Source organism: Thalia democratica, chromosome 6 (genome assembly GCF_965202585.1).
Source record: "Thalia democratica chromosome 6, ktThaDemo2.hap1.1, whole genome shotgun sequence".
Taxonomy (NCBI): domain Eukaryota; kingdom Metazoa; phylum Chordata; class Thaliacea; order Salpida; family Salpidae; genus Thalia; species Thalia democratica.
The window spans coordinates 29,747,174-29,761,639 of NC_139170.1; positions in this window are offsets into that span (position 1 = coordinate 29,747,174).

Sequence of the window (14,466 nt, forward strand, 5' to 3'; positions counted from 1 at the left end):
CTCTAATCTATCATAATCTATAAATTAAAAAATGTGCAGTTCATTAAAGAATTATAAAAAACAACTTTTACAGTACTTGTCTTTATGTTAGAGTTACTTTTTCGATCTTAAAAACTCCGTGTAGTTGTGTTAACTTGTTTAAAGGATAGAAAATTATGTAAGTTCAATAACAGAAATTACTGAACAAGTTGTTCCAGCGAACTTGATTTGCTAGGATCTCTGTTAACAAAACATTAGTTTGTAATTTTAAACACTAAAAATAATATAAAACTTTATGTTACAAATTAAAATGTTGAAAACCATTTCAGTTAACTTGTTTAAAAAACTTGAAAAGTAATTTTAAAGATTTTTACAAATCTTAATATTACTTTAAAAACTTGAAATCACTTGAGAATAACATACTGAAAAACTAATAACAAAGACTTAGTCATACGTACAACTTAAAGCAAGTATAGTCAATCTACGGTCTAAAAAAATATTTTTAGGCCCGCGACGTGCTTTTAAGTTATAAAAACAACTAACGTATTAGAAAAAAATTCAAGCGTTTTTATAAGAAAAAGTTTACTAGCATGCTACTTCTTGGTTTGTAAATAAACACTGCATATCCTTTTTTTTTATTTTCTGTAGAACATAAACGCTTTTACATTTATACTTTTGGTATTTGAATGAAATTTTTTAAATTAAAATAGCTTATGAAGTGCGTTTTCCTTTTAATGTGGCCCGTGAAGGATATTTTTAGCAAATCTTTTCAGTTACTCATTAAAGGTTTTATTTTGTAAGCAGAGTACTTACACTTGTAATAAGAATTTTAAATGTTTTAATTACAAGAAATATATAAAAAACTACTCCTTTTTAACAACTGACTTTGTTACTTTTAAAGTAACTTCTTAACGAAAACTTAAAATAATGTTTATTTTGCGAGTAAAATTGACTTTTATTTCGTTTTTTTTATTTAAAAATTAAATACAATACAGTACTCTTTTTAACAGTATTAGTTTATTGAACGACAAAACAGACGCTCAAAATGTTTGTTCCTAGGAGCTGGTGCGCGAAGAACCTTTCGGTTATCGAGTCGCACACCTCTTAGATACCTTTTTACGTCTTGTACAGGATAAGACTTCTAGTTAACAGCATTAAGCTTTTCTATTAAGGTATTTAACTTAAAATGAGTTTTGTTTCCTGATATTTTGTTCAATCGACTAATACAACAAATTGCCAACATTATAAAATAAAACAGCTTAATTTTTCTTTTACATCAAAATATTTACAATAACCGCTTAAAGGTCGAATAGCATCCTATATTTATAGTTTGTAGTAGTGAAGTCATAGTTATACGTAGAGGTCCAACTTCACTTAAAGTATGAGAAGCTATAAGCAGCAAACACTTTAAACTGGTTGCTATTTTTTACTTTTTTACTATTCTAGTTTTTGAAAATTATTTTAAAACTGTTTAGCCAGTAATAATAGATACTTAAATATTTTTATAAAAACAGTTATATTATAAAAGCTTTTGTTAAATAATATTTAGGTACCATTTAATTGATTAGTGTTTTACTATAATAATCTTCTAACGATTTGTTTGTTATAAACATTTTTTACTTTGTGACTAAATTTATTGCAATTAATACTTGCTTAAGGAGTATTTACTGTACTTTTTAGTATAAAAAACTTGAGCTCCATTTATTATGGTTGATTGCATTTATTTATAAAATGTAAAGAAAAAAACAAATCTCTAAAATTTAGTTTGTTGTTAATATTTTATTTGTAAACGCTTTGTAAATATATATAACTTTATATTTATTCTTTCAAAAATTTATTTTGCAAACTAAGTTTCGGTCAAAGACCTCGTCAGTGCTTAAATAAATCTAAAAAAAGATATGTGACAGTCATGGAAAATAGCATTTAAACATTTAAACAGTTATAATTTGTTTTTATTTGAATTTAATTGTTTAAATGCTATTTTCCATGACTGTCACATATCTTTTTTTAGATTTATTTAAGCACTGACGAGGTCTTTGACCGAAACTTAGTTTGCAAAATAAATTTTTGAAAGAATAAATATATTACTTCTCCTCCAGCAGTTGAGATCTCTCTATTTGTTTTCTTAAAACCAAAACATATAATATATAACTTTATTTAAAATCATGAAAGCTACAAAGCAAATTATATCAATATTAAAGTTAATTATTTGTATTTCTTTTTAAAAAAACAACTACAAAACAAAAATTTCAGAAATTTTTTTCAAAATAGACTATTGATAATATGTTTATCTCCCATTTTAACAGTTGATGAAATCAAATCTCAATGAAGGATACCCACTCCACGATACAACTTGAATGCGGAACACTCTTGCGTGGATTGTTCTATTGAAGTTGTTAATGACAAGAGTGGTCCTGTCCCTATTACCTTGAAAGAGCTATGAAAAAATTTTACACAATAATTTCAAACAAATGTACTGTAAATAGATATAAACAATTCTTCGAATATATATTTATAGTTTACTGCGCTTTGTATTACTTTACGGTTCAGTTTTACTATAATTGTGAACTTTTAGCTCTTTTTGAGCGTTTATTAAAGTTTTTTTCAAAGTAAACACATTTTAATTAAAGTTTTTACAATTAACACTTAGTAAAACTTTGGTGTACTATAAAAGTTGTTTTATAAACTTTATCAAGACTGAGTCAGAATCAAACTTTGAAAACTTACTAGACGCTAAAGCATCTGATACATGAAAACTTCTAGACTCACTTTAGGCTGATTGTTATCATCTTGAACAGTTTTGAAATTGTCTTGACCGTTCTTTTTAAACTTCACCTGGTAGGATGTGACCCACTGATTTTTATTTTCTCTGCCCTGGGTCACCACACCTTCCACGTGGGTGTTGGAGAGAAAGTCCACTTCTATCCCAAGGTCATCGTAAACCTCTCCTGTAATTATTATTTTGAGTTAATAAAAAAAAACAATAAAACATATTTGTAATATTTGTTTTTACTCCGATTCGTATGTTTAGTAAAAAATATATTTAAAACAGTTTAAGTCTTATAATTACTAATAATATTTTTTAGTTTTCTTAGACTATAAAAAGTACAGAAGTTTACGATATATCAAAGCAAAATTTAACTTTTTTCCCCAAAAAAATAAAGTTTTAAGCGATTGAAATTATAAATTAAATAGTTTACCTGATGTCCGTGGGTCTGAATCGTAGCCGCCACACCAAGCATTAGCGCCGCTAGTCGAGAATAATCTCGCGTGAACTGGAGAACAGCCTTCATGATTTTGCCAATGTGAACCGTCGTTGAGTTGGCTGTCAGGTATGATCGCTTTGTTTTGCACTCCTAACCCGCATTCTGAAAGTTGTTTGACATTTTGTTGTAAAAATTTTAAAATGGAAAAGCTGTTTAATCAGTATGTTAAGGATTGCTTTTAAGTTAATCTATTTCTGTTCTGTAGAGCTATACTGAACATTCTTAATGATACTTTAATAGTATAAAATTTCATATCACAACTTTCTTATAAACTAATAAAAAATTTAAATGCAGTTCATTGATTTAATTAATTTTACTTCAAAAAATTTACCTTTAGCAACTTCATTGCTTAATCCTTTATAAAGTATACGCTGCAACTTCTTTATTTTTTTTTGATTGGCCGACACCAGTTCCATGTTGCCAACACCGTCCTTCCCTGGCAAACCAATATCGCCCTTCTCCCCCTTCGGCCCCTGCTTGCCTCGCAACGAGGCGTGAGGAGGGCCGTAGGGTGAGGGGGAGACTTGGGGGTCGCAAACAACCCTGCACTCGTTCAAACAATTCTGCCCACTTGTCAGATACAACAAGGACAAGCAACACAAAACAATTAACAATTTCATTTTGAATAAAATGTTTTTCTTTGAACAACTCGACAGTGAATGTGGTGAATGAGCTGACGCGTGTTTATATATAGTTTTGCAAAAAAAAAGTTCTTTGAATATTTTTTTTAATGAGATGGTTTAGCGTTTTTGTTTTGTTTGATTAAGGAGAAAGCTGGAAAAGTTTTATACAAAAAACAAATAACAACTTTATTGTTAAGTTCGACCTTGTGCTTTACGAGTTTTATTTATTTATACTTATTTTAATGATCTAGAGACTTTTAAGAACAAAGTAAATACAAATTGTAAATAGCGTACAATGAATGAACTTTTGATGAACTGGCAAAACCTACATTTTAGCGTAATAAATTTTATTGCTGTTGCAAAAACGCCATTTAATTATACTTATAAACAGACGTTTAAGTTTTATGAGAGACACTATAAAATAAACAAACGTATTTCATTGAAATTGGTTAAATAACAAAAATAATCATTATAAGTTCAAAAAGCTTAAAGTTAATTTTTTCTATTTGAATAAGCCTTTGATGTATATTTATATGAGCTTTGAAATTTATCTCCTCGATAACAAAAATAAATTATTCATGAAAGAAACTTTTTTTTGGTTTACTTATTTTTTTTAGTTTTCAGCGTGTTCATAAAGCTGCTTTCTTGTTAAATATATATTAACTTTAGTATCAAAAACTTCGTAATATCTATAAAAAAAAACTTTTTTAAAATTTAAAAGAGATTAAATTATAAATTATCTTTCTTACAAGTGTTTGTTTGTTTAAAACAGGGTTCGACAAACTGCGATCTGCGAGGTACTTGTAAGACAAAAGTATACGTTTTTATAGGAATGAAAAATAGTTTTTGAAGTAAAAACTTGAAACTTAGCTATCAATCTTGTAGCTTTTATTCATTAATGTTCTGCTACTTCTTAGTTTATCATAATTTTGTTTAAAAATACTAACATTATACTGAATACAATAACTGCTTTAAAACAACTGATGTCGCCCATGAAGCACGTTTTTTTGTACATTGCGTCTGGTAACAGTTTTTTCTATAAGATGTTTTAGCCCGCTTTTTATAAAAGCCCGCTATTTAAGACTCTGGGCTTAAATTCTTTTGTATCAAGCTTTTTACATAATAAATGTTTTAAGAATGATATATTTTTAATGCCTATAAAAGTGTTATAAAAGTCTAAAGAAATGTATAGTTTCTAATAAAATTATTTCTAATAAATTTAAGTTAAGTTTCTAACTTAATAAAAAAGATTTGGTTCGATAAAAAATATGTGCTTTAAGACTAGCCAAAATGAATTGTTTTTTTTTTTATTTTCTTACTTAGCTCAAGATAAAACTGAGCTTTAAGTTTTTGCGCCAAGTAAAAACTATATTAAAAAAATAGTAATTTATTGGGCAACGAAATGCAGTATAACTTATAAAATAAATTATAAATTATAAAATAAGTCTAAATATTAGAAATTAAACTACTAATTAGTAGATTTAATACAAGCAGTATACCTAATTTTACATAACTTAAGAGTTTTAGCACATTTAAAGACATATTTTTAATCAACTGAAAAATTAATTTTATTTTTTGAATATATTAAAGGAATTATTTTATTAAGAAAAAGTGTAAGTATCTTCAAGATGGTTTATGTTAATTAATTTTTTTTAATTAAACCTACAATTAGCAGAATGAATTTTAAAAAACTTTTGAAACTTGCAACTTCTGGTGACAAGTTTAGTTTTAGTTCCTTAATTTATTTACAACAAGACGGGATAGCCATGGGATCCCCGTTGGGACCAACATTAGCAAATATATTTATGGGTTATATTGAATTAAAAGTTATTCCTGCGTTTAAAAATAATTTATTATATTTAAGGTATGTGGATGATTGTTTTGTTTTAGTTAGAAGCGAGAAAATTATGGATAAATTTGAATGATGCTCATGATTTTATAAAATTCACAATAGAAAAAGAAAACAATGATGAACTTGCATTTTTAGACGTACAAACTAAACGAAAAGAAAATAGATTTTTTAACTTCGGTGTACAGAAAGAAAACTTTTACAGGATGTTATTTAAATTTTCAATCAAACTGCAGTTTAAAGAGAAAAGTAAATTTTATAAGAACTTTGTGTCATCGGGCACACAAAATTTGTTCCCCAGAGTTGCTTTTAAGTGAAATCAAAAAAATCAAAACACTATTAAACAAAAACAGTTACCTACAAGAGTTAGTTAACAAAACAATTCATTTACATGTGAAAAATTTGGATAGAATAAAGACAATAGAACCGGAAAAATGTGTAGTTACTTTAAATATTCCATTTATTAATAAAAGCTCATAGATGTTAGAAAAGAAAATTAGACAATTAGTAAGAAATACTTATCATGCAGCGAACCCTAGAATTGTTTTTACCTCTAAGCCACTAATAACAACAGGTGGTAAGGATCCAGTATCAAAATTAAAAAAAGAATGGTAATCTACCAGTACAGTTGCTGTTGTACAGCAAGTTATATTGGATTATAGTTGTACAGCAAGTTATATTGTAATCTAAAAGTACAGTTGCTGTTGTACAGCAAGTTATATTGGATTAACAACCAGACATCTAAGGAAGAGAATAAAAGAACACATACCAAAATGTGTAGAGAATTTTTGCCTGTCAGATAAGAAAGATGATATACCGGTAAAGGTTTTAAACGCATCTAAACGTTCATCTATTTTAGATAGTTTAGTTAATTTTCCAACTTGTGCAAACAATTATAGTATAGATAGATTTAAAATTATTAAAAATTGTAGTAATGTTTTTGATTTTATTAAATTAGAAGCCATTTGTATTTTGTTAAGGAATTTTTTTTTATGTAAGCAAAAAGATTTTGACTATACTGTTTCCTTATTTTCGTAACATTTTATAAGGATTGTTTTTATTTACGTTTAGTTTTACTGTAGATCGATTATAACGTAAATGGACTTTTTTAATTTTGATTGTTACTTATTGCTTTTGTATTTTATTAATCTGTTGATTATTTTATGATTACTTGATTACTTGGTTACTATATAAGTGTGCAAAGTCTTGTTATTTGTTAGCATTGTACTCTACTGAAGAGAATTGCTCGAAATATATTTAGCATCTTTAAAATTGTGCGTCTTGTGTAACTTGTTGTATAATTTTTATTTATTAAAATTAAAGTTCTATACTAAAAAAAATAGAAAAAGCTAATAAATGACTAGTTAAATATTTTAAATGCAAGTACGGTAAAAGTTTATTAGAATCTATAGCCAACATAAAAATTTTAAAAATTAAAAAAAAAATACTCTATCAAGATTAAGTTAAATTATTGTATCACAACGTTCGATTTAGCCACAGATTTTAAATATGGTAAACAACCTGAACTTAGCTTAAGAAGGTGGTAATTTTTTTTTAGTTAAAGATTTTTACTAGAAGTTTAATTCAAAGATTTTTTTTAAATAATTTAATCATATAAATTAGTTACTCAAAAAAGCATAGCTGAGTACTAGGTATACACTTATGTTAGTATTTGATATAAAATTAAAGAGTTTATGTATATAAAATACAGATTGAAAACTTATATATAATAATTTATATAAACAAGCATGATTTTAATAATATACTGTGATATACAGTAAAATGAAACAATGGATGTTGTACGAGTAGTTACTCAATTTCTGCTGACAAATTTAAACAAAATTATTTAGTTTTAAAATTTTGCTATTTATTTTAAAACGAAGTTAGTTTTAATAAACACTTTATAAAAAAATATTATTAGGTAGAAGGTAAACGTTTTATGAACATTTATATTCTAAGTGATTAAATAATAAGCGTACACAATAATTATTTTTTTTATAAATATAAGTACAATGAACTGTTAGTCTGGATTACAATTAATTAACAAACTTTTCGAATAGTAAGTTTTTGTTTTTGTTGTACTGTGTATCACAGTTTACTATTTTACTCATGCTTATTTGTAAAATTATCAAAAGTAAGTTTGCAATGTATATTTTTTAATATTAAGACTCTTTTATTTATTATAAACTTTAATATCTTTTTACGATAAAAACAATCAAACATTAACATAAGTTGTGTCTATGTCCAATTTTCATTTCAGCATATATTTTTTTCCATTAATCGATTTTTCAGAAAAAATTATTGAATAACAATTAATAATTGTAATAAACTTGTATTACAAACAAACTTCCATATATTTATTAAAAAAATCAAAATTCTAATCCCAACAACCTTCTAAAGTTTCACTTAGGATGTTGTAATTTGTTTTCAATCTGTGACTAAATTGAGATTTTTATCAAAATATTTCAAGTCAATCTTTTAAAAGAGGTTTTTTTACTTTTTTTTATTTTATGTTTGCGATAGCTTTTATAAATATTTACTATTGTATTTAGATTAAAAGTATTTTACTGATTGTTTTTAAACTTTTTCACGTATAGAACTGTATTTAAAATAAATGATGTAAGAATTAATAGTACTTTTTTTCCTTAAAAATCTTAAAACAACAACATCATTGTATATATTGTTTATTGAACGATAAATAAAGCGCTCAAAAAGTTCGGTCTAACGACCTGGTGTACTAAGGAATCTTTCTGTTATCGAGTCGTACACCACATGCTTATAAAGTTTCTTACTAGTTATTACATATAAATACTTTATCATATAAATATTTAAACTTTAGTAATAAAGTTATCAATAAAACTAAATGAAAGAAAAGAAAACTGAACAAAAATTCACTGAATTTTGTGTTTAAAAATGTACTTAAAAACTTGTCTAATAACATAATAACTACAAAAAACTTATAACTTTAAATAAACTTATAAACGGAAATAAGCAATACTAATAGCCAATATGTCAATACTTGAATTATAGATTACAACTTCTTTAAAGAAGGAAAAAATGTTGTATGTTGAAATATTTTTACATTAAATTTTTATCAGTATTTTGTGCTAAAAGTGTATTTTTTTTTGATATAGTATTTTTACTTAAAGTACTTTTTTATTTTAATTTATAAATAAACTATTGTACAATTTTTGAATAATTTTAAAGTGGTGAATTCTATCAGAACTAAACTTAACTTTTCTTCAATTGAAAGTATAAAAATAATTACTGTAACATTTATGTACTTGTTATAAAAAAAACAGTACAAAAAAATAATAACAACAACAACAAATTTCCTTTTATTTTAAAATATACTTTTTTATATTTTGAATAGTTTTTTAAGTCCAAAATTGTAATAATAGAAAGCAAAAAATTTTTGCAAACTTTTAATATATTTAACAAGTAATATAGATTTTATGTTTAAATTTATATATATATAAATATTTAAATGCAATAAAATTCTAAAATTGTATATAACACTTTGTACTGTTTATAAAAAAACTTTATTGATAATTTTGACCATTACTATTTACATATACTTTATTATAGCTCCCGGTAAGTTTATTGTACACGAAAAGTAAATCGAAGCTGAAAAAATATTGTCAAGTGACAGCTAGTTTACTTAAAGGTCAGTCTAAGTTGAAAAAAAGCTGAGTCAAAAAAATCTATTTTCATGTCACTTTTTATTTAAATTATCGAAACTATGTTTTTTGTTTTTTGTGTAACTTTTAATATGTTTAGGTAAGGTAGGTTATTGATGAAGGTATAAATAAATAAAAAACAAATACGCTTAAAAAACATACTGACTCAGCTTTTTTTCTGCTCAGACTGACATTTCGTACGTTTTTGCTATTAGAATATACTTTTGCGTATCGCTACTTGATAATATTGTTCGTTAAAAAATTTAGCTGTTGATAAAAAAGTTTTGTTATATGTTATATTTTAAAAAGATATATTAAATTTTTTAGCATATGCTTAATAGTTCTTTATTTTAACTAACAAAAATTAAATAGCTTATAAATAAAGCGATCTATAAGCGTTAAAGTTGTAATCACATTATTGTCGTAAATTTAAAAGTTTAAACACTTTTGTTCGATTTGTTTAAAATTACATAAATCTAGCTAGATATAAAACATTTCAAAGAAAATGCATTAAATCTATTTAACTAATTAAATACTATAACACAATTAAACAATGTACCTTAAACTATTCAATTAGACAACAGTTTCTAAATAACTAATAAAAGAAGAAGTATAGTATTAATATTCTTTAAATTAAGTATTTAAAACTTAACAATAACTAATTAGTTAAAATTTAAAATAAATATTATAACTGTGGTTTGTAATACAAAGCTCATTAAACTTTTAAGTCATTCCTTATTTATAAGTACATATGGTTTTAAGCTTAGTTTAATTTTGTTTCTACTAGCAATAAGAAATTAAATTTTTAAATTGAATTTTAAAGCTTATTATATTTATTAGTTAAATTTGAGTTTTTTAAATAGAATAATTTCTTAAAGTTTTTTTTAATAGTAAGATTATTCTGTCAAATTAAAAGGAGTAAGAAAGAAAGAAGTTTTAAAGGACCAAAAAAAAATTTAATCTGTAAGATAAGTTTTAGAGAAAATAAAAAAATTCAAAAGTGTTATTTACGTTAAAAAATTGAGAATATAAAAATGTTCAGGTAAATCTTGAGGTACATACATCAATTTTATCAATAACTTTGTTTTATTCAAATATTAAAACTAGAGACTAAAGATACAATACAAAAATAAATAGGTTTTTTTTTTCTTAAGCAACCAATTAGTGTTTACTTGATTTTTTATGATACCATTTTATAAAATTTTTACAGTACCTACCTAACTACCTAGTTCTACATAAATGTTTAATTGTAATGTTTTCATGGATGGTTTTTACCCTTTTAAATAAATATATTGAGCAGTATCTTGCTAATTATTTTATTTCATGAAGTTAACATTTCTACTCCAGTATTTTTTTAATTAAAAACTGTGTTGTGTACTAGACATGTTTAATAAAATTTTAGTTAAACCTGAAACTAATAGTGAAATAAGATAGCTTCTTTTTCAATCAAAAATTACTGGAAACAACAGTTATTACTATTATAAACATATTTTACAGAGTTTATTAACAATGTGTGGCCTGGTGGTGTAGGGAAGGGTCCGAATAACAGCTTAGAAAACTCTCCTTGAATTTTGCAAGATTAAAACCCATTGCCAACACATATACAAAAAATAGTTTTTTTTTTGGTTTGAAAACATCAGTACGTAATCTCCCTCTTCAATGGTAAAGGTTAAGTAAAATTCAAGCAATCAAGTTTTATTATGTGTAATTTCACTTGCCGCTCTAATGATTAACACTAAATTAATCAAAAAAATGAAAGCTAAATGTTTTAACAACATCAAAACCTAGAAGTATGAGAAAATTCCAAAGTTCAAAATTCTAAGAATGTGTTTACAGCAGCTGTAATAAATAGCACACCAACAATCTAGCACCCTAGTTGTTTTTTCACTGGACAAAATCAGTATGGAAAAACATAAGTGTTGTTCAGATAGTCTTGCAATTTCAAAAACATTGATTCAGTTAGATTGGTAAAAAACAATCAGGATCATAATTTTACATTTAACAACATGTGTAAAAATCTTGAACTCTATTTATAAAGAACTGTATGTGTTAGAGTCCTTTGTCTAGTCAGATTTTGTTCAGTTAAAAAACCTTTGTGCAATCCAACTGTGTTATCACTGCCACTTAAGTGAATACACTATAAGCTGTTACAAATTTAAGGTAAAGTAGTAAAGGAATTTTTAATTTACATCACTTTGTAATGAAAGAAAGGCTAAAAGAAAGAAAAATGTAAATGCTCACAACTGTGGTCAATAAATTGGTGTGGAGAAAGACCTTTTGGTCATTGAGCCTCCCACCATAAATTTTATAAAAAATGTTGAGCAGTTTTAATTATAATAATTAAAATAGAAACTTAAGATCAGCAAAAAATCAATATTATTATTAATTAATGTTTTTTTTTAAGTATTTTTATTAAAGTTTACTCAAAACTAAATTATTTTGAAAAATAAAAAGTTGATATGCACTCTTTTTTATACCCATTTCTGCTAATATTGATTATGGAAATCATAGTCTACCATGGGTACCACACCATCTCCCTTAGATTTAAATTTTTACCATCATGTGCATTCACATTTTTCTTGTTGGTCTTTTTACAAGAACAACCACAAAAAATGCAATATAAAGTTTCATAATAACATAAAAAGAGAGAAATGGTAAATTTGCTGTGAAAAATAAAAACATATATCTTGTATTTAAAAATATAAATAATAATAAACAAGAGTATAAAATATAAACTGTAAATCATACTACACTTAAATAAAATTTGTAAATTTTCTTTGTATCTCCTTATATGTATTTAAAAAAAAAAGTTATATAATATAAGTTAGTAATATATGTTATAACATAATTGTGATCGCTAATTCTCATAATGTAAAAACTCAAGGCAATGTAAATATCTAGGTAAAAAGAAATCATACTTTTTCATGTACACATAGATTTTGTAGAAAACTTGATAGATAGATATCTAATAAACTTTACATAAAAACAAGTTAAAAAGTAAAATTTAACTTTTAGAGTAAATATAATAATAGATCAAGGGGACAAAAAAATAATTAGTCAAAAAAAAATACAATAAAAAAAAGCTCACAAACAGTACTGTACATACTTTAAAACTTTTATTACTTGTATAGTGGACTCGTCAGCTGTTTTTTTTTAGTAGTAATATTTATAATCTATTAAGTGAATAAATTTTAAATTATGAAAGATAGTTAAATATAATATTGTACCTTTGTAAAAAAAAAAACTCTATTTATCTAACTCATGAATTGATATAAGAATTAACTTAAGTAAAATAAAAACTAAACGAACCTATCTTTAGCCATATTGTCAATGGAGACAAAACAATAACACTAAATCCCAAATAAAAAGAATTAATAAAATCAAGCCATCTCTGCCCACACCCAGTCAAACAACCATCAATCAGACTAAAATAGATTACAAATATTCCAATATCAAAAATTTATCTTAGTTTTTAAAAAGTATAGAAAAAAATTAAGTTAGACTTCTATCTGATTGATTTTCAAGTAAAACAATTTTTAGTCCAGATTGAAAAGCTCCAAGGTAGCTCTGATTTTTTAGGTTTCTTGAAATTTCCTCCCATACTTTACATCCAAGATATAAAACCATAAAGACTGTTTACTTTATGGATATTATGATTTGTCTCTGAAAATCTTGTTGAATGATTGTGAATTTTATTTACTCTTGTAAAGTAAGTCTTGAAGTTAACTGGCAAAGTATCTCTTTTAAATTTGCTCATAAAAACTGCCTAACTCATACTTAAAAAAATTTTCAACATCTAATATTTTCTTTTCTATTTTAACACTTTCATTCCAACCTTTAAAATGAATGCACCTTAATGCTCTATTTATAAGTTTATCAGTCTCAGTAATTTTAGTTTTACTTGCCCTACCCCAACACAACAAACCATATCTTACATGACTTATTAGAATTGAATTAAACATTTAATACAAGGAGTTATAATTTTAAAAGTACCTTGTTTTGTATATAGTACCTATTTTCTTCAATAACTTAGTTTTTACTGCTTCAATATTGTCAGACCAATTGAGGAAACTATTAATTTTAATACCAAGACACTTATAATTTTCTACTTTTAATATAGATTAAATACCTATTTTTATATCTAAATTTGTGTTTTTTTTTTAATACTTCTTTTTTACCAGAGTGAAAGAGCATGTATCTTGTTTTATTTACATTAAGTTTAAGCATGTTGTCAATTAAGCATTTTAATACATTTTCCAAATGTTAGTTAAAGTATATTTTATCTATTTGATAGGTGTTTTCTTTAGGGTAGTATATAACAGAATGTCAACTGTAAAGTTCTAGACTTTTAGGGCTTTATTGTTTTGTGAATTATTGATTTAAACTAAAAACATTAAGGGACCCAAAACTGAGCCTTGTATCACTCCTATGTCTATACTTTTACAAGTTGATACATACCCAGCAAAATCTACAAACCGTTTTCTTTCAGATAGGTATGATTCCAATAGTTTAAGCATTTGCCCTCCTTTTTAAAATACTCTAACATATTTTTTCTATCTACACAGTCAAATCCTTTACTCAGATGTAACAAAACTGCACAAACAGCAAAAGAGGACAGTGTACTTTCTACAAATTCTGATTAAGCTAGGGTAGTAGAATGGCCATCTCTGAATCCAAACTGGGAAGTGTTAAGGACATTAAACTTAGTAAAAACATTGTATAGATGGCTATGTATAGCTTTTTCAATGATCTTATTTATGTTTGACAAAAGTGAAATTGGTCTGTAATTTCCAGGAACTGTTTTCAAACCTGATTTAAATATTGGTAATACTTTGGCTAATTTTATACAACTAGGGTATCTACCTTCTTTAAATGCCAAATTTAGTAGCTTACTAATTATTGGGGCTATATAGGAGTTAATCAATTTTAAAACTTTAAGAGAGATATTGTTTGCTTTGTTCAAGTCTAAACGTTTAATTGTATCACTTATTTTTTCCTGTACCTTAAGCCAGGCAAAACTATTATATTAGTTTCTGGGACTAACAATACAAGAGTTTTGAGAGGTGTTA